Here is a 25,866-nt window from a genome sequence, read left to right on the forward strand (position 1 = left end):
CGTCTATCTGGTTTTTGTCCATAATAGTCCATCGGTCATAAAAATAAAGTGCGAGTATCCTCGTCAAATTACCCTTATACCCGAAGTCAAATATTCCAACTGATTAAGGATTTAAACTGTGACGCAGTTATCACTTCTGTCAACAATTACACCAGTTATCACTGTATGTAATCCACCCCTGTTTTAATTAGTTTATGAATATTAATTCATCCACTTGATCAGAATGAATAATCAATTACCCAACCCAATTGATTAATTAAATGATTATAACAGATTCCATATGAACATCACTAAATAGGACAACCATAATCATTATTAATTATTAGGTTAATTAATTTGAAGATAGGTTCGACAGACTCCAATGAGTTGTCACTCAATTAGAAAATACCCCCCATCTATTAATAGTCAATAGTTCAATTTCCACAAGTGTCGGTCTTTTGCCCAAACCTTAATTATGGTCCAAAGTTCAATAACCCCTTCTTAATATTTTAGCCCAACATCACGATTACTTCGGCTCAAATAAGCATAATAATAACTTAGTTACGATACATTAATGTAAAAAGGTTGAACATAACTTACAATGATTAAAAATAGCGTAGCGTTACACGGACAGAATTTCGACTTACACACTCAAACGATCTCTATCATAAATCTTATTATTATCATAATTTAAAATTAAAATTAAGATTATTGTTATATCTTATTAAGTTAACATTATGATAGAGATATAGAATATAGATATTGATAATTGATATTGATAAATAAGAAAAAGATAGAAAAAGGTATAGAAAAAATGATCGAAAAAGGTTCTCCTTCAATTACGTTTACATAGCCTTTTATAGGCGAATTTATAAATTGAATTTTCACTTATGACCCCTGAACTATGCTCAATTAACAACTTTTTATTATTTAATATTATTCTTATTATGAATTATTTAAATATTATATTTTATTCTTGTGCATAGTTGACTCATAATTTTTACACCGTTGCGTCGAGCGTTGAGAGTTGGTTCATGTCCCGGTTCCGGATTTTCGAACGTCCTTGCGTACTATTTTATATCGTGTACTTTGCATTTTGTAACTTGTACTCTTGTCATTTTTAGACGTTCTTCATCAATAAATTGAACCTTTTGAATTGTATCTTGTACATTTGAGCTTTTTGGACGTTTTGGTCTTTCAAATCTTCGTTTTCGCCTTTTGTCTTCGCACTTATTTAAAATAAACGAATATTACTTGAAAATGGAACAATTGCAACTAAAATCTTGTCTTTCTTGGGGGATTTTGCTATGAAATATATGTTCCTTTTTAGCCTTATCAGTGGCCCGAGGGGAGCGGGGCGGGTATAATTTTCCGTTGATAACCATGATGAAAGCGAAAAAGTCGATGGAAAAGGGTTGTGATTCGTTTCTTGCGTATGTGATTGATGCGAAGAAAGAAAAGAGAACAGTGGCCGATATTCCAGTAGTATCAGAATTTCCCGAAGTGTTCCCAGATGAGTTACCAGGTCTGCCGCCGGTAAGGGAAGTCGAATATAAGATTGAGTTGGTTCCTGGAACAACTCCAGTTGCAAAAGCTCCATACCGATTAGCGCCGTCTGAAATCCGTGAAATGATGTCACAGATTCAAGAGTTATTAGATCGTGGGTTTATCCGACCGAGTTCTTCACCGTAGGGTGCTCCGGTATTGTTTGTTAAAAAGAAAGATGGGTCAATGCGTATGTGTATTGATTATAGTGAATTGAACAAAAGAACAGTGAAGAATAAGTATCTGTTACCTCGAATAGACGATTTGTTCGACCAGTTACAGGGTGCTTCATTCTTTTCTAAGATAGACTTATGATCCGGATATCATCAGGTTCGTGTTGCTGAATCAGATATACCGAAAACAGCGTTCAGAACAAGGTATGGTCATTATGAATTTCTTGTCATGCCGTTTGGGTTGACGAATGCGCCAGCAGTCTTCATGGATCTAATAAATAGAGTGTGTCGTCCATTCTTAGATAAGTTTGTGATTGTGTTTATTGATGATATATTGGTGTATTCGAAAACAGAGAGTGAACATGCTGAACATCTGAGATTGGTTTTGAACTTGTTAAAACGTGAGCAACTATTTGCAAAATTTTCAAAGTGTGAATTTTGGTTACGTGAAGTGCAGTTTTTGGGTCATGTGATTTGTACCGAGGGTATAAAAGTTGATCCGACAAAGATAGAAGCGGTAATGAATTGGAATTCTCCGAGGACTCCGACTGAGATTAAGAGTTTTCTGGGATTAGCTGGTTATTATCGCAGGTTTATCAAAGATTTCTCTAAAATAGCGGGTCCATTGACTAAGTTGACTCGTAAAGATATAGCCTTTCGATGGACTGATGAACAGGAAAAGGCTTTTCAGATATTGAAACGGCTACTGTGTCAGGCACCAGTGTTAGCTTTACCAGAAGGTTCAGACGACTTCGTGGTATACTGTGATGCATCATATGCTGGGTTGGGTTGTGTCTTAATGCAGAGAGATAAAGTAATCGCCTACGCCTCGCGACAGTTGAAAGTTCATGAGAAGAATTATCCAGTGCATGATCTTGAAATGGCTGCAGTAGTGTTTGCTTTGAAACTACGGAGACATTATTTGTATGGAACTCATTGTGTTATTTGTACAGATCATAAGAGTTTGCAATATATCTTCTCACAGAAAGAATTGAATATGCGTCAGAGATGGTGGCAAGAGTTGATCAAAGATTATGATTGTGAAATTAAATATCATCCGGGTAAGGCAAATGTGGTTGCAGATGCGCTAAGTCGTAAAAAGTCAAGTGAAAATGTGAAATTTCTTCGTTTGAATATAACTCCAGATTTGATTAACAGCTTAAGAACCGTTCAGGCCTGTGCTTTAGAGGACGAACATATTAAATCTGAACAAATGACCAAACGAAAAGTGGACTTAATTGATGACTCACGTGGACTAAAGACCTTAAACAATCGAGTTTGGGTGCCTAAGCTTGGAGATTTGAGGGATTTAATCATGATAGAAGCTCACAAATCAAGATTGACAGTACATCCGGGTAGTAATAAGATGTATCATGATTTGAAAGCAGTGTATTGGTGGCCGACAATGAAAACAGATATCGCTCGATATGTTGAAAAGTGTCATATATGTGCTCAAGTGAAGGCAGAACATCAGAAACCTTATGGTTCGCTACGTCAGTTACAGATTCCAGAGTGGAAATGGGAACATATAACGATGGATTTTGTGACCAAACTACCAAGAACTCAGAAACGACATGATATGATTTGGGTAATAGTGGATCGTCTAACTAAAAGTGCTCATTTTCTTGCTACTCGTGAGACAGCTTCGTTAAGTGAGTTAGCCGATTTGTATGTGAAAGAAATAGTTAGTCGACATGGTGTGCCGTTATCGATCGTTTCAGACAGAGATTCCAGATTTGTGTCGAATTTTTGGAACCGTCTTCAACAAAATTTGGGTACACGTGTGAATTTAAGTACAGCTTATCATCCTCAGACAGACGGTCAGAGTGAAAGAACGATACAGACTTTGGAGGATATGTTAAGGGCTTGTGTGTTAGAATACGGTGGTTCGTGGGATACACATTTGCCGTTGATCGAATTTGCGTATAATAAATCATATCATTCGAGTATAGGGATGCCGCCCTATGAAATGTTATACGGTCGTCGTTGCAGAACTCCGACTTGTTGGTTAGAAGCCGGGGAGAAACAGTTTGCAGGTCCCGAAATTGTTCAAATGACAGCCGAAAAAAGTTGCAATTGCGAGAGAAAAGTTGAAAGCCGCTAGAGATAGGCAGAAAATGTATGCTGATCCACGTAGATGTCCGGTAACCTTTAATGTGGGTGAACGAGTGTATCTGAAAGTTTCGCCGTGGAAAGGGGTTATCAGATTCGGTAAACGTGGTAAGTTAGCACCGAGATTTATTGGTCCGTTTCCGATCAGTGAAGTGTTGAATGATCAGACTGTGGTGTTAGATCTTCCGCCAGAGTTAGCCGGTATTCATAATACATTTAACGTGTGTTATCTTCGTAAGTGTAAAGTCGATGATGAAACGCAACTCCTTCCTTTAGAAGATTTAAGGGTCGATTTGAATAAGAAATTGGTGGAAGAGCCGGTCCGTGTGATTGACCAAAAGGTGACTAAGCTGAGAAAGAAAGAGATTCCGATGGTGTTGATTGAGTGGAAACACAGTTTGGGATCTAATCTTACGTGGGAAACGGAAGAGTTGATGAGAAAACGCTACCCTCATTTGTTTGACCAAGACCTGATTCCGAGGACGGAATCTCCTTAAGGGGGGTGGATTTGTAACAGACTGAAACCCGGGCTAGTTGTAAGTGGACTATTTTGCCCTTAGGGTTTGTGTAAGTCTTAAGTGCTTTTTATTTAAATTATTTAATTAGTGTTTTATTATATTTGTGTTGTGTCCAGTTTGTGACAAGGGTCCCAGAACAGGTTTGTTTATTTTATTTGGACCTCGTTTGGGTTACCTAATCTTGTGCGAAAGATATCAGATAACTGGTAAATACCCGTGTGTTGCTCAGTGTGGGAATTAAACCCAACTAAGAGACTAGTGTACTGTATTTCCTTCCCATTTCTAGAAAATTCATTCTTCACTCCCGTACCTAACTTCCACCTCTTCAAACCCTAATTCCTAAATTGTGTTCTAGAGCTCAAATTCTTCATACCATCTTGTTTCTTACAGATTACTGGGTCTATCAAGGTAAGTAACATGTGTTTTTGTGTTCAATTCGTTGTTAAATTCTTGGTTTTGTGTGAGTTTTGTAAAAAGCTTGAATTTGTGTCAAAACAAGTGATTTACGTGTTGTTATGGTCAAATTGTTGTGGGTTTTGAGTCTATAATAAGTAGTGAACAAGTGGTAGTCGATTTTGGTGTTTTGTAACAGACTCGTCCCACATCGGTGGAAGAGGAAAACAAAGCACTCCTTATAAGGGTGTGGATACCTCTTCTGGTATGACGCGTTTTGAGGGTGTTTACCCGAGAAGCAAATCCGTGAGGTAGAAGTGCGATCCGGGGTTGTACTCATGCGCGGGTAGCCCGTCGGTGATCGGCTTGTGTCCAAAGCGGACAATATCATACTACGGGCTGATGGTGATGTTACTTATGGTATCAGAGCTGGGGCCCGCATCGATGTGCACTGTGGGGACGCAGTGTCCGGAAGGGGGGGAGAGTTGTAACAGACTCATCCCACATCGGTGGAAGAGGAAAACAAAGCACTCCTTATAAGGGTGTGGATACCTCTTCTGGTATGACGCGTTTAAAGCCGTGCGGGTAGGTGCGATCCGGGGCAAGTTGGACTGTCGGTGATCGGCCTGTGGCCCAGAGCGGACAGTATCATACCAGTTGTGCTGCGCACTCTGTGATGACGCGTTTAAAGCCGTGCGGGTAGGTGCGATCCGGGGCAAGTTGGCCTGTCGGTGATCGGCCTGTGGCCCAGAGCGGACAGTATCATACCAGTTGTGCTGCGCACTCTGTGATGACACGTTTTGAGGGTGTTTACCCGAGAAGCAAATCCGTGAGGTAGAAGTGCGATCCGGGGTTGTACTCGTGCGCGGGTAGCCCGTCGGTGATCGGCTTGTGTCCAAAGCGGACAATATCAAACTACGGGCTGATGGTGATGTTACTTATGGTATCAGAGCTGGGGCCCGCATCGATGTGCACTGCGGGGACGCAGTGTCCCGAAGGGGGGAGAGTTGTAACAGACTCGTCCCACATCGGTGGAAGAGGAAAACAAAGCACTCCTTATAAGGGTGTGGATACCTCTTCTGGTATGACGCGTTTTGAGGGTGTTTACCCGAGAAGCAAATCCGTGAGGTAGAAGTGCGATCCGTGGTTGTACTCGTGCGCGGGTAGCCCGTCGGTGATCAGCTTGTGTCCAAAGCGGACAATATCATACTACGGGCGGATGGTGATGTTACTTATGGTATCAGAGCTGGGGCCCGCATCGATGTGCACTGCGGGGACGCAGTGTCCCGAAGGGGGGGAGAGTTGTAACAGACTCGTCCCACATCGGTGGAAGAGGAAAAAAAACCACTCCTTATAAGGGTGTGGATACCTCTTCTGGTATGACGCGTTTTGAGGGTGTTTACCCGAGAAGCAAATCCGTGAGGTAGAAGTGCGATCCGGGGTTGTACTCGTGCGCGGGTAGCCCGTCGGTGATCGGCTTGTGTCCAAAGCGGACAATATCATACTACGGGCTGATGGTGATGTTACTTGTTTAAAACGAGCTCTAGATCGAGTTTTGGTGAATTTAGCTTGAAGTCCGTAGGTTGTGTTCAGAATCTGCAGATGATGAACACAGTCGGCCGACTGTCGGTCGACAGTCGACCGACTGGCTAGTGAACCGACCGACTGAGTTTGACTTTCGGCCGATTGTGGTGATACCAAATAAGTCGACCGATTGGGAAAGTCAGTCGACCGGTTGTGTCAAAAGTCGACCGACTGTCTATGACAGTCGACCGATTGAGGAGACAGTCGACCGACTGTGTGTACAGGGCAGAATGTTTTACCAAAGTGCCTTTTTTCTAGCCGTTATGCTGCCCGTTTATATTTTGGTGTTCAGGATGTAAATTTTGAAAGTGCATAAGTGTTAAGCATGAAAATTTTAGCGGACGCATTTTTTTATGAATTTGCTATAATTCGCTGTCAGTGTGTCTAATCTTGATGGGAACACTATTCTAACTTGGTTTTTGCTGTTCTCAGGAGATAAGGACAAGGAAGAAGCTCAGAAATAATAACTGAGCAGTTGCTGGTAATTGGTGAGTGGGTCTATCTACGGATAGAGTTTAAGTAGCATATCATGCTACTGTGGTTGACTCTTTTACCATGCATAGTGTAGAAATTGTCATGTTAGAATAATATAGTATGCCTGATGTTGTATGTGAATTATGTGTACACTGTGTGAATGGCACCAGTCGGGCCTAGGGAGACTGGGGACTCGAGACCGTGCCTAGGAGAGGTTAGAGTCCGTATGAGGTCAACCGTGCCTAGGGGAGGTTGGGTCCATAGGCTACTGATTGTAGAGTATAGTGTGAATGATGCATCCCCTGCATCTGGATAACTATACTATGAATTGAGTAGCAGGGACTATCGGTAGACTCAAGTCCGATCAGCTAGGAGTCGTGTGCTCGTACATGCCGCTGATCCTCGTATTGTCTTATTGTATGCTAGTCGATAGTTAGCATGTGTTGTTGTTGGTATATAGCTTGTGTGTGACTTAAGCTATATCTGTTAGATAGATTCCATTCACTTAGCGGTGCGCTAATCCCCCACATATTCTCCCCTTGCAGGTTTAGGTACTGCTAGTCGGGAAGGGTGCTATTGCAGAAGACATGTTTGACAACCCAACTCTGATGTGGACTTTTGTATAAATAATGTTTTGTGATAACGTAACACCGTTGTGTAAACTTAAACGTAATGACGTGACTTATATTGTGTTTGTTAATAAAGTCTTCCGTTGTGTATTTAAAAAAAAAATGGCCGGTGTTACAACAGGAGCTCCCCAAGGGGACGAACTGGGACGAATGAAATATAGTTGCAACCAGGAGTAGTCACATCGGTGGCATAGATATTTAAGGCAATTCTCTCAAAGGAGATAACGAGGATCACGGACTTCAAAGTAGATTTTCATTACATTTCCGAAAGGAAGACGTACGAAAGGTGTGATATTTCAACGAGAGTGAACTTCCTTGTACAATGAGCGAGGAAATCTAAGATTCATCCATATTCTTAAATTTATGTTCGGATAAAAAGAACGCGAATCATGGGTTATAAAGAATGGCCGACTTCAGGTGAGATGAATCTCCAAAAAATAATTTCGTGCACCTCAAAGTATTGGATCATAGGATTGATGTTTTCGAGGGTGTTGCGGTTGACAGCGAATATTGAGAGTAGAAACTCCTCAAACGGTCTAGTGTAATATATATCCATGATACTCACTATAATAACAGTTGGGGTAGAAACCCACATAGCGCCTTTCCTACGATAGGGTGTCCACCGAGTGTACCCCAGAAAATTGATTTATCGGTCCGCGTTTCGGCCATGTCCAAACATAAGAGGGAAAATTTTACGAGCGCAAAGACTTTTCAACAAATTTTATAAAACCGGAATCCATAGTGGTGTAAGAGTTTCTATCAACGAACTTAATGGTAAGTTTCATCCTTAAACGGAGAATAAAAAGAACCGTGATCCAAACACTCTGTAGAGTAATACGAAAATTTGATAAGATCAATCAAAAGGGGTTTTGAAAAAGTTTTAAACGTTTAATGCGACATCATAAACGGAGCAAAGTTCTTAGTAATTTAGAAGTATGTACAACGTGTACCATTTTATATAAAATAATTTGACTTAATCAAATAGCTCAATAAATGAGTGGTTTAAAAATAATTTTGAGGGTATGATTTGGTATATACTAGCCAAAATAGGTAAGGTAAATTTATTCATTTGAATCCATACATACATATATGATTTTTTTTAAATTGTATACATGACAAACTGTTTAATTACTTCTATTTGCCCATAAATCTCGTGAGAACCGCCCAATTAAACAAATGTGTAAAACTCCCGATGATAAACAGAGTATCTGTATTTTCAGAGGTTACAAGTTGAAGTAAGATCGTGGAAGATCGAGTAAAGGAGTTGAATCGTTGTGCGACATTTGACCAACAAATGTTACGAGGTCATGAAAACCAATGAGTTAAAGTTTGTTTTGACTATTATCAGGACATAAGTCCTTGGGCCAAAACTGTTCCTGAACGAAGCTGTTGCTAACAAGCGAGTTATGAAGGATAGGGCATGAGATAGATAATCTGGTTAAAACGAGCTTCTCGTATATCAACAAATAGGATAATGAGTATTTTCCCTACCCATGTAATACATCGGAATTTCTAAATGAGTAGCGTAAAAATTTCCTTTGACTTGCTTTCTATTCTTCATGTCACAATATTGGGACTTCTTTATGAATTAACGTAATATAATCACGTTGGCCTGACGCCATTATATTTCACTAATTCATAGTTCCATTCCAATAGCACTACATGAGGTCAGGATACGCGATCAACCTCAGATTTTCACACAATTTCCCTAAAATGATTTCTTAAACAATGTGCTAAGAATAGCACAAGAGACATGAACATCAAAAGTAATGAATAGGAGTAACGATGGCATGAAAATGTCTTCGAAGTACCAAGAATCTCTACAAGTCAAGAATGACATTTTTCGATTCAAAAACCAAAGCACATAGGCACAACAACACAAAGGCACGTAATATAACAAGAATGTTATATACCTAAACATAATAGCTAACATTGAAATACCGAGCATTTAGAAGTCAAGAATGACATCTCGCGTAATATAACTCAAACGGTATATACATGACCATAATAGATGACATAAAAATGTCGAGAATTTCAGAAGTCAAGAATGACATCCCTCGGTTTCACTATCCGAGGTGTTCTTATAAGGATAAGTTCACATGAGTCGGAGAATACATTTAAATCAGAATGGGAGTTCCTCCCGGATTCATAACATAATAGAGATGTATGTATGATAACAATATACATACCAATATGATACAAATAATCACATATAATAATATATTATAGGTTGGGCTGTAGACTAGACTCACTAATGCACCCTATTGACCTATTGACTCGGGTAACGACATCAATGCAGCCTAATTCCCTACAACCAGAGCTCTGATACCAACTTTAACGACCCGTTAAAGTACACTTGACGACCATCGTTATCTTGGTCCCACAGCTTGATCATAACTCTATATGAATTTAATAAATAACCTTGCATTCTTTATTTAAAAATAATTTCCTATAAAGTAAACCTATCAAAATATGTAAGTTTAGAAAAACCAAACATTATTACTTAACCAAAAGTTGACCAAAACAAAGTCAACAGCATCCACTATTAAATGTATCAAAATAGAATGCAAGTTATTGTTTAACAAAAGCTGCCATCATAAATATGCAGACTCTCTAAGCACAGCGGAAGCAATCAATCATGAACCTGAGAATAAAACATGCGAGTAACTGTCAACAAAAATGTTGAGTGAATTATAGGTTTAATATTGCAAACAATATTTAATTTAAACCGTAAAAATTTATGTTTGAAACATAAAAACTCCTTTTTGGACCACAAAATTATATGCTAGAAAACATATAAAAACATTATTCCATTTACCGTGAGCCACCTGGTAACCACTTAACCATTTATTTACCCTTGCCAAACACAATAATTAATATACACCGAACAAGTGTATCTACAACAAATTACGAAGTACTAAACATTCCGATTATAAATTGCTAGCGCGACTAGCTCGAAATGGGGTTGTCAAACCCGATAGATCTATCCGTAGGATTCACGTTCACCAGTAGAAACCAGTGATTACAATTACCAGATTAGGAAATATTTTTGTTCGACTCACAATGAATAATTTAAACCAACTTCTACCTGTGTCCAATGCGTAAAAATAAAATGCATGTATTCTCATCCCGAAAGATTTAAAATAGAATAATGGGACTATAACTCACCTTAATAGCAAACGAAGTAACCACACAAATAAGCGAACAGCAAATGAAGTAAAGTGATCAGGAATGATCACAACGCCGACCTATAAATAAAGCAGGTCGATATAAATAACTAACTTAGGTCAAGTCTTAGTATGATAGCTATTGTATATGTTGCAAGTAGACATAGAACAACACTCAACATGCATCGATTTAATCGGAACAGCGTACGAACACACACTTTCTATTTTTAGCAAGTTTCCATTTTTGGAAAGTTTCTATTTTTGGAAAGTTTCTATTTTAGGAAAGTTTCTATTTTAGTAAAGTTTCCAAATTTAGAAAGTTTCCATATTTAGAAAGTTTCTATTTTTAGAAAGTTTTTAAGTTAGGGAAGTTTCCTTAATTAGAAAGTCAACAAAAGTCAACTGAAAGTCAAAGTCAACCGAAAGTCAACTCAAAAGTCAACCTTGGTCAAACATAGTCAACGTTAATTTTAAAAGTGTAAGTTATAATAATAATAATGTAAGTTATAACGTTTGTTAAAGTTAAATATGTCTAATTATGTCGTAACATAAGTTTAATTAAATTAAAATGAATTATTAAAGTTAATATAAGTTTAAATGATATAATTAATATAACATAAGTATTTAATTAATTAATTAAATGTTAGTCATAATATAAGTATTATTAATTAATAATAAATTTTAATTCATATCATAAGTATTATTAATTAATAATGAATTATTACTCATATCATAAGTTTCTAATTATAATTATTAAATCATAAGTATTTAATAATTAAACTTATAATTAAATAATAACCAAGTCTTATAATAATTAAATAATTAATTAATCCTTATTATAAGTCTTATTATAGTAATCTCATAATATAAGTTTAATACTTATCATAAGTATTTTCCATTAATAATAAAAGTATTATTAATCATAAGTTTAATTAATATGTTAATTAAATCATAAGTAATAATTAAATGATATAATAAATATATATCATAAGTCTTAAATTATAATAATTACTTTTTGTATCATAAGTAATTAAATGATAATGAAATCCATTATTTATATCATAAGTTTAATAATTAGTCATAAGTTTTAAATCAAAAGTTCATCGGGTCGCATCTTGAGCCCCGGGTGTCGGTTTTCGACGAGCCTTACATATATCTCCGCCTAATCAAACCACCCGACACTTTGGTACACTCAAGAACACCCCAAGAACAGTCCAAAAGTCGTGATGTACAGCCATTACACTACTTGGAACTTCAATTCAATCAAAATCATGTTTTAGCTATAACGGGTGATTCATGGCTCGGATTTAGATGACCCGAACATGAAAGTTCGTCCCACCATCAGTCCTAACACGCTAACACACCCTAAACTCACCAAATATGGTCACAAAGTCGGACCAAACCTGGTTCATATCAATATCACAATTCAATCTTAACAAAATACCATTTTGATCATATTTAGGGCTCCGGGAATCGAAACGACATGAATCCGGAGTCTAAAATTAATGTCTTGATGAGAGGAACTCATCTAGATACTTTATTTTAACTTTTATATCAGTCACAATATCAGAAAAACACGAAATAGCTGCTGTCCCAATTATATCAAACCGAAAACATATGTATTCGAGTAATTCTATGCATACAAACACCATTACAACAACAAGTAATCATCATACTATTAATATATAATCAAAATACAGAAAAATAATGAAAAATCAAAAGTTCTAGGGTTAGGGTTTATACCCTAATCGAGAAACAAGAAGTATAATCGCGTAGAGAACGGAATGAGGAACGCGTTGATGTTGTTTAATCCTTGATCCAAGTAATAAAAATTGATGAAGATGATGATGTAGTGGTGGTGCTAGGCGACGGTCAAGGGGGAGCAAAAAGGGAGAGAGAGCCAAAATTAGGTTTTTGATATTAGAAAGTGTAAATGGGAAAATGGAAAACAAAAATGCAAAGTGGAAGGGGTATACCCCCTTGGTTCAGCCGAAATTGATAGTGGGGTGGGCCCCACTTAGCCCAAAAATCTTAAATGTAAATTCCTTGTGGCCCGAACACCCGAACGAAACCCAAAACGCAAAAACACGCTTACGCGATTAAAAATTCGGAAAGATAACAACTACGCGACGAAAAATAAATATAAATACCATATATAATTATATGATCTTAAAATATCATATTTAAAATAATTAGGATTTAAATATCCCAAAAACGCGACCGTTGGTTTGAAAACCGAAAAGATTCGCCGGATAGAAATCCACGACACGTAGAAACGTGCAATTTGAAATATGAATACAAATATTCATTTAACACATAATAATTAATATATTATTACAAAAATAATAATATAGGTCATAGAAATGACGTGGCACGAATAATAGTTAACGGTCGTTAAATAATTAACGATAAAAGATAACGGAAAAAGTAGGGTCGTTACAATAACCCTTTTGCAATGCAATGTGTGTTAGGTGATTTGGGACAAACACAAGCATCGAATCAAACATTGGAGCATTATTGTAACGAACCAACCCTCGTTATACCGAAAACACGCCTAAAAAAAAAATTGGGTCAGTACATCTGGACGGCGTCCAGCATTCTGGACGGCGTCCAGCTCTGAAGGCCAGGACGGCGTCCAGCCTTTCGGGATGACGTCCCAATGAACTACCAGAAACTGATCCCCGTGCTCAACTTACATGAGCGAAAAACCCGCTTCCCGACACTTCCAAACGAAACCCTTTTTACAACATGTCAATATAAGTAAAATTAAAAGATTTCTACAACAAAACCACGTTTTACAACATCGGGCCCACATCGGCCGTTTTTACGAATTTAGTTCAAAATTACGAGTTTCGACCATAAGAGTTTAAGTTTCAAACTACACTAGAGCATGGTGTTTAGGGTTAAACTACTCAATTCTTGGCTGAACTTCCAAAAAACTAACACATCCAAAAGCGTCTCCTATCAAACAAGCGGGATCTCTAATCCAACCGAACGCCCTTACCCTTGTCAACGTTCGAGCCTATAAAAAGATAAACAACGAGAGAGTAAGCAAAGCTTAGTGAGTGCAACAATTATACATACACATATATAACCCATCTATTTGCGTTCGCACCCACCAAATTCCTCATACGGAAATACAACTCAAATAGAATGCCGTCATACTCATAATGCTAACAACTTGTACACTATCACAGCACCACATTAGCATATACTCAACACAATATATATATATATATATATATATATATATATATATATATATATATATATATATATATATATATATATATATATATATATATATATATATATATGTGTGTGTATATATATATATATGTGTATATATATATATGTGTATATATATATATATGTGTATATATATATATATGTGTATATATATATATATATATATATATATATATATATATATAGCATGCTAAACAATATCCAACAACATAATATGGTTAACCATAACGCTATGGTGCTACACGCTCGTGGTTCACACCATACGCATTTGAGTCTCACTCTTTTATAGTGCTACCGGCTCGTGGTTCACACTTTGTTTATAGTGCTACCGGCTCGTGGTTCACACTTTGTTTATAGTGCTATCGGCTCGTGGTTCACACTTTGTTTATAGTGCTACCGGCTCGTGGTTCACACTTGTTTATAGTGCTACCGGCTCGTGGTTCACACTTTGTTTATAGTGCTACCGGCTCATGGTTCACACTTGTTACTCGTCACATACATGCTATGATACTACCGGCTCGTGGTTCATACCATAACATTCACAAATAAATACGCCATATACATATACGCATAATTATTCCACTCACCTTAACGCCTTTGGTGAGTTAATCAAGCTCGCATCCTTCAACGCGACGTACCTATTACATTAAACATATAATCAATCACACAATCGAGTTGGTCAACCATCACAATCGAGTTGTGTGACGATCGCTCCAAATCCATATGGATGAACACGTCATTCATCGATTTCATTGCGAGGTATTTGACCTCTATATGATACGTTTTGTAAACATTGCATTCTTTTGAAAAGGCACACCATAAATGAATATTTAAATTAAAGGTTTTTGACATCTGATGATTTCTACATATAGACAATCACCGTAAATAATAGTTTATAATAGTAATTCCGTTGACAATGCAGTCAAAATAAGATACATGTTGATGATTTGGTGGATGCAACGTTTCCTTGATAAATATGCCATGTAAGACTCCATGCACATAGCTTGTCTAACATATAAGCAAACAGCGGAAGACTTCTAGGGAACCTGAGAATAAACATGCTAACAAATGTCAACACAAAGGTTGGTGAGTTCATAGTTTTAGTGTTTCGCATAATCTGTATATAAAGGTGGATCACAAGATTTCAGTTGTTTCATCCGAAACGTTTATCAAAATATTCTACGAAATTGAGCACCCTGGTAACTAAACTTAACGTATATATAATTTATACCCTTTGTATAATCATCTTAATAATACACGCAAACCAACGTGTACGCTTCTCAAATAGCATACGTCCGTTAAAAGGCTAGTGCTCTAGCTCAGACGGGGATATCAAGCCCTGTGGATCCATATACTACTACTCGCGCCCACCAGTTCTTATAACTGGCAGTTAACAGTTACCAAAGCTAAGGGATTTTCGGTTCAAACTCAGTGTAGAATTTAGTATGTACTTGTATTCATTGCTTTTAAAATAAAGTGCATGTATTTTCAGCCCAAAAATATATATTGCAAAAGCAATTAAAAAGGGATCAATGAAACTTACCTTAGCCGCATATAAAGTCGTTCACCAAAATGTGACCGAAACTCAGATTACCAAATAACTGTAGATCTCAACCTAGAGAACATATGTTGATCAATAATTGTTTATCAAGCTAGGTCGGGTCATAGTGTATCACAATCCTAATGCTCGAGATCAACATACAATAGTTATCAAAAGTCATTTCAAAAAGTCAATTTTGATAATTGTTCAACAAAACGAAACGTACCTTATATAAGGATTCATTTACTTTGCTAGTAGTATTTTATCAATCTCATAAACAGGTTGTTTAAATATTAATTGCAGATTCAAAAGCAATTCCAATTAACGTCAATTATAATTCAGTTGACCATATCTTTTGATTCGTTCATCGAAATTACGCGATTTCTAAATGAAAAGTTATTGATTTTTCGCCAGCTTTCCGAAAACATGTATATCATATACCTTTTACCAGTAATATATGTATTTAATTCGTGATTCATTATAAACTATTTAATGATGAAATTTAGCATACAAGCATGTATAAATATATACTCGAGCACTAGACATGTATACACTATTAATATATAAAAGATAAGATATGAATGCTCACGTATCAATATTGAGATTCAATATTGCAGGAAAGTACGTAGACGCAACAGAGATGATAAATACTAGGTTTGACTTGCGAACAATACCCATGAACATTACCCATAACCTCCATAGATATAACCCATAATTTCCTTAGTTCTATCCCGTTTGAAGCTTGTTTTGAAAGTGACACGCTCATGACCTCGTCGTAATATTTTATGTATAATATTACTAAAAATATTAAGATTAATAATAATAATAATCTTAATAATATAATAATAATAATAATAATAATAATAATAATAATAATAATAATAAATAAATACTTACATAGTAATAGGTGTAAAAAAATATGCGCAAGAAACCTGGTATTTATAGCCATAATTCCTGATTCTGATGCCCATGCGATCGCATGGGTTTATGCCTATTTCTCATGCGATCGCATGGCCGTCAGATCCAGCTCACATATTTTTGTTTTCTTGTTTGTCTACATAATTAAATATAATATATATAATTTAAATAATTAATTATATATTATATTAAATTTATGTGCATAGTTGACTTGTAATTTTCGTTCTGATGACTCGTACGTTGTCACTCGACTTATGTCCCGGTTCCGGTTTCTCGAACGCACTTTCGTACGCTTAGAAAACTCGCAATTTACGTTTTGTGACTCGTACTTTTGTCAAAATATAGTCTTAAATTATCAATAAACTATATCATTCAAAGTGTATCTTAAACTTTCGAGTGTTTTGGTCATTTACTTCTATAAATCATTGTCTCGCTATTTGTTAATATATATATATATATATATATATATATATATATATATATATATATATATATATAATAACAAATCGTTTTATGACCAAGTTAATATATATTTTCAACATTCATAAACACGTTTTAAATATACGTCGTAAGTTATTCATACAATTAATATTCCAACTTATCATATATATTCAAATAAATATTTAAACCAATAAGTTTAATGTACGGTATCAAAAAAATTAATACATTGTTACGTTTTCAAGTTATAGTATATATATGTATCTATATACATATAATTGTTCGCGAATCATCGAGAACAACCGAAAGGTATTTGAATATATGAAAATAGTTCAAAAATTTTGAGATTCAGTTTTACAGACTTTGTTTATCGTGTCGAAAATGTTACTCATACAAAGATTAAGTTTAAATTTGGTCAGAAATTTCTGGGTCATCACAGTACCTACCCGTTAAAGAAATTTCGTCCTGAAATTTGAGTGGGGTCGTCATGACTAACAATAAAAATGTTTTCATGCCGTATATATGTTGATTAATAGAGTTTTATCACCGTTGAATAATATGGATAAAACAATCTGATTATTCAAAGCGTATGAGAGAAGTTATCGTAAAAGAGTGAAATGGAGAATAGAGATTCGTCTTAACTCTTGACGTATTAACGATTGATTTTCGTAATTTAAGGAATAGAAAATCTTCATAATCTAAATAAGATTTGATTCTTCAGAATTTAAGGAAATTAAGATTTCTTTTGATTAAATGCGTAATTTGCCTCGATTGCTATGTTTGATATTTCGCTATAAATTGACCTCTTCCGTTTCATTATTTTCATCACTCTTACATCTTCTTCCTCATTTTCTATTTTCAAAAGATTGTAAAAATGCTTCATCCAGTTCTGATTCTTGATATACTCCTAACTTTCATATCTGTCATTCTTCTTTTTCATCTATCACCGGAGGAAGTTATTTTCTTCTACCATTACCTTGGGGTTATAGTGTTTTTCATTCTCCTGTGTCTTTATATTGCTATACGCATTGATATACACGGTTTGTAATTTTTGGGTGGTTGTTGGGTTTTATATCTTCCCTTATATTTCGATGTCTCTGCTTCTGTCTTTCCATAATCATTGACATCCACAGTTAATACTCTCTCCAATTTACCGTGATTTATATATACTCCCATTGATATTTTGAAGCTTCATGCTTTTGTTTTATCTTCCCGACTTTAAATCAAGCGAATAATGGTCCAGAATTCGTAGGTATGAATTTCAGAATGAACATAATTAATGTTTTTAAAAAAACGGTAATAGCACAATCTGACTTGTCAAATTACCAGAATACCTCGAAAAAGACTGAATCATTAAGAAAATATTTTCTTGATAGTTTAGAGGTTAAATAGAATGAAAGAGTTATGTAACATGGTTTATAATGAGGGTATGATCTGTGAACCTTTATCACGTTCCATTAGAAACTCAGCATGACTTACTGTAATATAATCACGTTGATCAAGTGTCATTATATTATAATAACTCATGCTTCAGTTCCCAACACCACTTCAAAAATATACATATTTTAAACTCGAAGGTTTCAGAATTTAGAAACTAAAATAGTTTCTTTTTATGATGTTACACAGATATCGCAAGGAGAAAATTGATTTCCGATGAGAATGATTATGGAATTATCTCCAGAAATATGGAGGATATTTATAATGAAAGATATGATGATATCTTAGAATTTCTAATATCAGAGGATGATGAAGAATATTGTCCACAAGGGTTTAGATTCGGAAGCAAGGTATTCGTTAATGGCTTCAGCAGATACTGAATAATTTGGATTCTTTGAAGGCAGGTTTAGTCTTTGTGATTTATCCACAGCCTCCTTCATACTTTGCTCAATCCGTTTTCCAGTTCCAAACCTTATCTTTTTCTGAGCTTTGTCAACACACTATTCTTTATCATCAAACCTTTGGCTGTTAAGGTCGTTTACAGTTTTTGCTGCTTCATCAGCATTCAAAGTTATCATAACTGAATAGTTGGTTATCAATCCGAGGTGTTTTCAAAAGTTTGAAGGGTTTGCATGAAGATTGTAATTGTCAAGATACATATGATGTTCTAGAATTTTGAACGATACATTTTTTTTTCTTTTTTTTTCTGGGTTTATGAATAGAAGTGATGTTCTAGCACAGTGTTGAAGTCAAAGTATAGCATTTGAAAGATGTAAGAATCTAAGAGTGATGTTTTCTGTTAAATCTTGGCTTGGATTCTGATTTTTCAAAATCAGAATATGTAATTGAATTTGTATGGAAACGATTGTATATCGCTGTGAGCATAGTTAATAATTTTTGAATCAAAGTTGAAGAATGTACAGTATAACATATTAATTGTGAACTTATATATTTCCCGAGTATTACCTACCCGTTAAATATTTCACAATTAATACTTTGTACAAAAGAATTTTTTTATTACCGTCTTTATGAAAATATATGTATGTATATTTTCTTCAGATGTAATACAGATTTGATGAGTTAATATCATATTAAGCTCATTTGATTTTTGAATTGAATGAATAATCTCTAAAACATTAAGGATTAAATAATCTTCGCGGACTATTTCACTAATGAAATCAATACTTCATTATTTATTCTTATTCCTCGGTGAAGGATGTTGATGCTCGAGGAATTCTTATGAACTTCATAAGATATAAATGATGTTTTCTAAAAAGTTTCGAGTACATCGAAGATAAAAGTGTAAAATCAAACATGTAATTGATTAATACACTAAGTTCATTATGAAATGGAATTCATTGAGTTGAAACAGATATTTGTAGTTAACGATGGTTAAGTTGTTAACGAAGGATGTACATCATAGCATATTAGTAATATGAATTAACCGAGTAGTATCTACCCCTTAAAATTCACACGTAATAGCTTAGTACGAAAAGATTCATGATGGTTTTAAAATTTATATATATAAGATATACATATAAATTCTTTAGATGAATTGAGTTATTACTTCATAACTCATTGATACAATATACTCGTTGTTGACTCGTAATGATGTCCACGGTGCTTTCTTGAACTGACGGAGCTTGTGATGTTAGAGGTGCTGCTGATTCTGACAATGTTGACAGCACTGACTGTGCTGGTGAGTCTAAGGGTACTGTTGATGCTGTTGGTAAAACAAGTCTAGCTTGTATCTTACACCATTCGGATAAGGGTTTCTACTCTATCTGATTTAGGGTTAAGGCTAGAATAGATAATCTCTAAACTTTAGAAATTACATAATTGCCGTAGAATGTTTCTCCGATGAAGTTATGAATCCATACTTCATCGTTTGTCGTTGCTGGTACTTCTTGGTACCTATGGTGCGTATGATGTTGATATCCGAGGTACAAATCGTGATGTTGAGGCATGTGATGCGGATGTGGTTGTTGGTGGTGGTAATGATCCTGTTGGTGTAGATGATGGTGGTACCGGTTATGCTGCGGGTGTTGCTGCTGGTGTTCGTAACCCTTGCACCATATTCTCCAAAGCCACTACCCGAGCACGAAGCTCGTTGAATTCTTCTATTATACCGGGATGATCGGTGGTTCGGACGATCGGATAAATAAGATTTATAATATGGGATAGTATATAATCATGATGAGATACTCTGGAAATGAGAGAGAAAATAGTATTACGAATAGGTTCACCGGTAAGTGCTTCAGGTTCTTCGCCAAGTGGTGAATGTGGTGGATGGAAGGGATCACCTTCTTCTTGTCTCCAATGATTAAGTAGGCTACGAACCCATCCCCAATTCATCCAGAATAGGTGATGGATGATTGGTTGATCCATTCCGGTTACACTTTCTTCAGAGTTCAGGTGAATATCCATAACGGAATAGCTATCGGAGTTTAAGGAATTTGAACTAGATACGGTATCCATATTGTATAATTAGAGAGATGATTTTTGATATAAAATAGATTATAGAATTTAGATTGGTACTCTTCAATACATAATTTACATATGTATGTATAATACCAAAATCCCGTAAATTACGGAGAAATTTTCGGAAGATGGCAGTCAAAGTTTACTGTAACAGATACGCTAAGATATGAATTTTGTCTATACACTATCTATGCAATCAATGCAATAAGACGCGTTTAGACTTAAGATGATAAACATGTAATTTCCGACAAGAAATGATAAGCAAAACTTTTAACATGCAGACACGGTCGAAGTCCAGACTTACTAATGCATCCTAACCACTATCAGTTAGATACACTCATGCAAGACCTGGTTCGCTAGGACCAACGCTCTGATACCAACTGTGACGATCGCTCCAAATCCATATGGATGAACACGTCATTCATCGATTTCATTGCGAGGTATTTGACCTCTATATGATACGTTTTGTAAACATTGCATTCTTTTGAAAAGGCACACCATAAATGAATATTTAAATTAAAGGTTTTTGACATCTGATGATTTCTACATATAGACAATCACCGTAAATAATAGTTTACAATAGTAATTCCGTTGACAATGCAGTCAAAATAAGATACATGGTGATGATTTGGTGGATGCAACGTTTCCTTGATAAATATGCCATGTAAGACTCCATGCACATAGCTTGTCTAACATATAAGCAAACAGCGGAAGACTTCTAGGGAACCTGAGAATAAACATGCTAACAAATGTCAACACAAAGGTTGGTGAGTTCATAGTTTTAGTGTTTCGCATAATCTGTATATAAAGGTGGATCACAAGATTTCAGTTGTTTCATCCGAAACGTTTATCAAAATATTCTACGAAATTGAGCACCCTGGTAACTAAACTTAACGTATATATAATTTATACCCTTTGTATAATCATCTTAATAATACACGCAAACCAACGTGTACGCTTCTCAAATAGCATACGTCCGTTAAAAGGCTAGTGCTCTAGCTCAGACGGGGATATCAAGCCCTATGGATCCATATACTACTACTCGCGCCCACCAGTTCTTATAACTGGCAGTTAACAGTTACCAAAGCTAAGGGATTTTCGGTTCAAACTCAGTGTAGAATTTAGTATGTACTTGTATTCATTGCTTTTAAAATAAAGTGCATGTATTTTCAGCCCAAAAATATATATTGCAAAAGCAATTAAAAAGGGATCAATGAAACTTACCTTAGCAGCATATAAAGTCGTTCACCAAAATGTGACCGAAACTCGGATTACCAAATAACTGTAGATCTCAACCTAGAGAACATATGTTGATCAATAATTTTTTATCAAGCTAGGTCGGGTCATAGTGTATCACAATCCTAATGCTCGAGATCAACATACAATAGTTATCAAAAGTCATTTCAAAAAGTCAATTTTGACAATTGTTCAACAAAACGAAACGTGCCTTATATAAGGATTCATTTACTTTGCTAGTATTATTTTATCAATCTCATAAACAGGTTGTTTAAATATTAATTGCAGATTCAAAAGCAATTCCAATTAACGTCAATTATAATTCAGTTGACCATATCTTTTGATTCGTTCATCGAAATTACGCGATTTCTAAATGAAAAGTTATTGATTTTTCGCCAGCTTTCCGAAAACATGTATATCATATACCTTTTACCAGTAATATATGTATTTAATTCGTAATTCATTATAAACTATTTAACGATGAAATTTAGCATACAAGCATGTATAAATATATACTCGAGCACTAGACATGTATACACTATTAATATATAAAAGATAAGATATGAATGCACACGTATCAATATTGAGATTCAATATTGCAGGAAAGTACGTAGACGCAACAGAGATGATAAATACTAGGTTTGACTTGCGAACAATACCCATGAACATTACCCATAACCTCCATAGATATAACCCATAATTTCCTTAGTTCTATCCCGTTTGAAGCTTGTTTTGAAAGTGACACGCTCATGACCTCGTCGTAATATTTTATGTATAATATTACTAAAAATATTAAGATTAATAATAATAATAATCTTAATAATATTATAATAATAATAATAATAATAATAATAATAATAATAATAATAATAATAATAATAATAATAATAATAATAATAATAATAATAATAATAATAATAATAAATAAATACTTACATAGTAATAGGTGTAAAAAAATATGCGCAAGAAACCTGGTATTTATAGCCATAATTCCTGATTCTGATGCCCATGCGATCGCATGGGTTTATGCCTATTTCTCATGCGATCGCATGTCCGTCAGATCCAGCTCACATATTTTTGTTTTCTTGTTTGTCGACATAATTAAATATAATATATATAATATATATAATTTAAATAATTAATTATATATTATATTAAATTTATGTGCATAGTTGACTTGTAATTTTCGTTCCGATGACTCGTACGTTGTCACTCGACTTATGTCCCGGTTCCGGTTTCTCGAACGCACTTTCGTACGCTTAGAAAACTCGCAATTTATGTTTTGTGACTCGTACTTTTGTCAAAATATAGTCTTAAATTATCAATAAACTATATCATTCAAAGTGTATCTTAAACTTTCGAGTGTTTTGGTCATTTACTTCTATAAATCATTGTCTCGCTATTTGTTAATATATATATATATATATATATATATATATATATATATATATATATATATATATATATATATATATATATATATATATATATATAGTAACAAATCGTTTTATGACCAAGTTAATATATATTTTCAACATTCATAAACACGTTTTAAATATACGTCGTAAGTTATTCATACAATTAATATTCCAACTTATCATATATATTCAAATAAATATTTAAACCAATAAGTTTAATGTACGGTATCAAAAAAATTAATACATTGTTACGTTTTCAAGTTATAGTATATATATGTATCTATATACATATAATTGTTCGCGAATCATCGAGAACAACCGAAAGGTATTTGAATATATGAAAATAGTTCAAAAATTTTGAGATTCAGTTTTACAGACTTTGTTTATCGTGTCGAAAATGTTACTCATACAAAGATTAAGTTTAAATTTGGTCAGAAATTTCCGGGTCATCACAAGTTGGTCAACCATCTCACTCGCCATCCTAGTATCATTTTGACCCATTTCAAGGTTCACACCCCCATTTGGGTCACCACATACCCATATAACACCCACTTACATAACATCTAGGTGTGCTAGTAGTTAACTAACCAACTTATGTCTCACCAACACCAATTTACACTTTGAACCCTATGTTGGTTACTATTGAGTCTTCATGACTCAATCTTACCCAAGAACACCCAAAATCACTTAATATGGATTTTATGTTCACCTATAACCGAAACCCTAACTCTTAGTCAACATAAAATAAAAAAATTAGGTTTAGAACTTACCACCACTATCACAACGTAGCTAGGAAGTAGATGAACAACTTTAAAACACGCACTTTGACCCGAAACGACCTTCTTCCTTCTCGATTTGAGATTTCTCACACAAGGAAATTCTCTCTCTCTCTCTAAACTTGAAGTGGAAGAGGATAAGGTAGGTAAAAGTGAAGTAAAAGCACCCACCAACTGACCCTTGGAGCCTTAAAGTCGTTCCCCAAGTGAATTTACCTATTTGCCCCTTAATATCATAAAGGAGACAGCTGGCCCGTCAGTTCATCTGGACGGCGTCCAGGAACTTGGACGGCGTCCAGTCTTTCACAAGTGGACGACGTCCTACATGTCTGGACGGCGTCCTACACAATTGTGAAAACAGGATCTTACAATTATCTGGCTACTGGGAAAGTTCGGACAGTGTTGTTCGTAGGTGACTTATCATACGCAGATGTTCATCCCTATCACGATAACGAGAAGTGGGATACATTTGGTCGGTTCATTGAGAAAAGTAGCGCATACGAGCCATGGATATATGTAGCTGGAAATCATGAATTGGACAATGCCCCTGAAATTGTAAGACTAACCCATTTTCTGTAATCTTCAAAAACTTCTTTAATTCAATTTGCTAAGGTGAAATAACCTTTTGTAGGGAGAAAATGTTCTTTTTAAGCCATACAAGCATAGATACCACGTACCTTTTCGAGCTTCTGAAAGTACATCGCCGCTTTGGTATTCTGTGAAGCGTGCATCTTCACATATCATCGTGCTTTCTTCTTACTCGGCATATGGTAATAATAGTTACACAATTGCGGTTTTGTAAGTTTTGTACTCTATCTAACATAAATATTTTTTATTTAAATTTTTATAGCGATCTACACTCCTCAATATATGTGGCTAAAACACGAACTTACAAAAGTTAACATGAGTGAAACACCATGGTTAATTGTTCCCATGCATTCACCGATGTACAACAGTAATAACTATCATTATAAGGAAGGAGAAACAATGAGAGTTATATTTGAGCCATGGTTTGTTAAGGACAAAGTTGATTTTGTAATTGCTGGTCATGTCCATTCATATGAACGCTCGGTACCGCACTAATCGATTCATAATCATGTGTCATTTAGACATATTTTCAAACTAAGTAGTTATATGTTTATACTATGTGTTACTTGTGTGCAGGAGAGAATATCAAATATTCAATACAACATAACCGAAGGAATAAGCAGTCCGGTTAAAGACCCTTCTGCTCCGGTATATCTAACTGTAGGTGATGGTGGAAATTGTGAAGGCATCGCAGATAGGTTAATTTTTTAATTTGTTATAGCTCTTTAACTTGATGTTTACCCTAAAGTTGAGAAGGTTTGATCCTTTTAACACTTTGAAATGGAAATTTGTTTTTACAGTTTTATAGAACATCAACCAAGTTACTCGGCTTTTAGAGAAGCTAGTTTCGGGCATGCGTTACTAGAGATAAAGAATAGAACACACGCGTATTACACTTGGCATCGTAACCAAGACAGTGTGGCTGTATCAGCTGATTCCTTGTGGTTCTATAATAGCTACTGGTATCCTGAAGATGAGAGTATCCAACACTCCTAGGGCCTAGTGTAATTTAAGCTTTAGTTAGTTTGTCATGGTCAAATAATGTGAAGTTTTTCATATTACAATTTAGCTAGCTAGCTGCTATTTTCTTTCATTGAATTGAAGATTAGCTTGGATAACTAATTTATTGACAAAAAATTCAATAGTTTAATTGTTATAGTAGGTAAGTATTCCCTCCATGTGTTATGTTTCTACTTCATAGACATGATTGA

General features: G+C 35.1%; 1 pseudogene; it reads left to right on the forward strand.

Annotated features, from left to right (window-relative positions):
- Positions 1-25,651, forward strand: part of LOC139900230 (purple acid phosphatase 5-like) — a 58,473-nt pseudogene extending 32,822 nt beyond the window's left edge.
- The last annotated feature ends 215 nt before the right edge of the window (positions 25,652-25,866 follow it).

The sequence above is a fragment of the Rutidosis leptorrhynchoides genome, chromosome 3 (genome assembly GCF_046630445.1).
Source record: "Rutidosis leptorrhynchoides isolate AG116_Rl617_1_P2 chromosome 3, CSIRO_AGI_Rlap_v1, whole genome shotgun sequence".
NCBI classification, from domain to species: domain Eukaryota; kingdom Viridiplantae; phylum Streptophyta; class Magnoliopsida; order Asterales; family Asteraceae; genus Rutidosis; species Rutidosis leptorrhynchoides.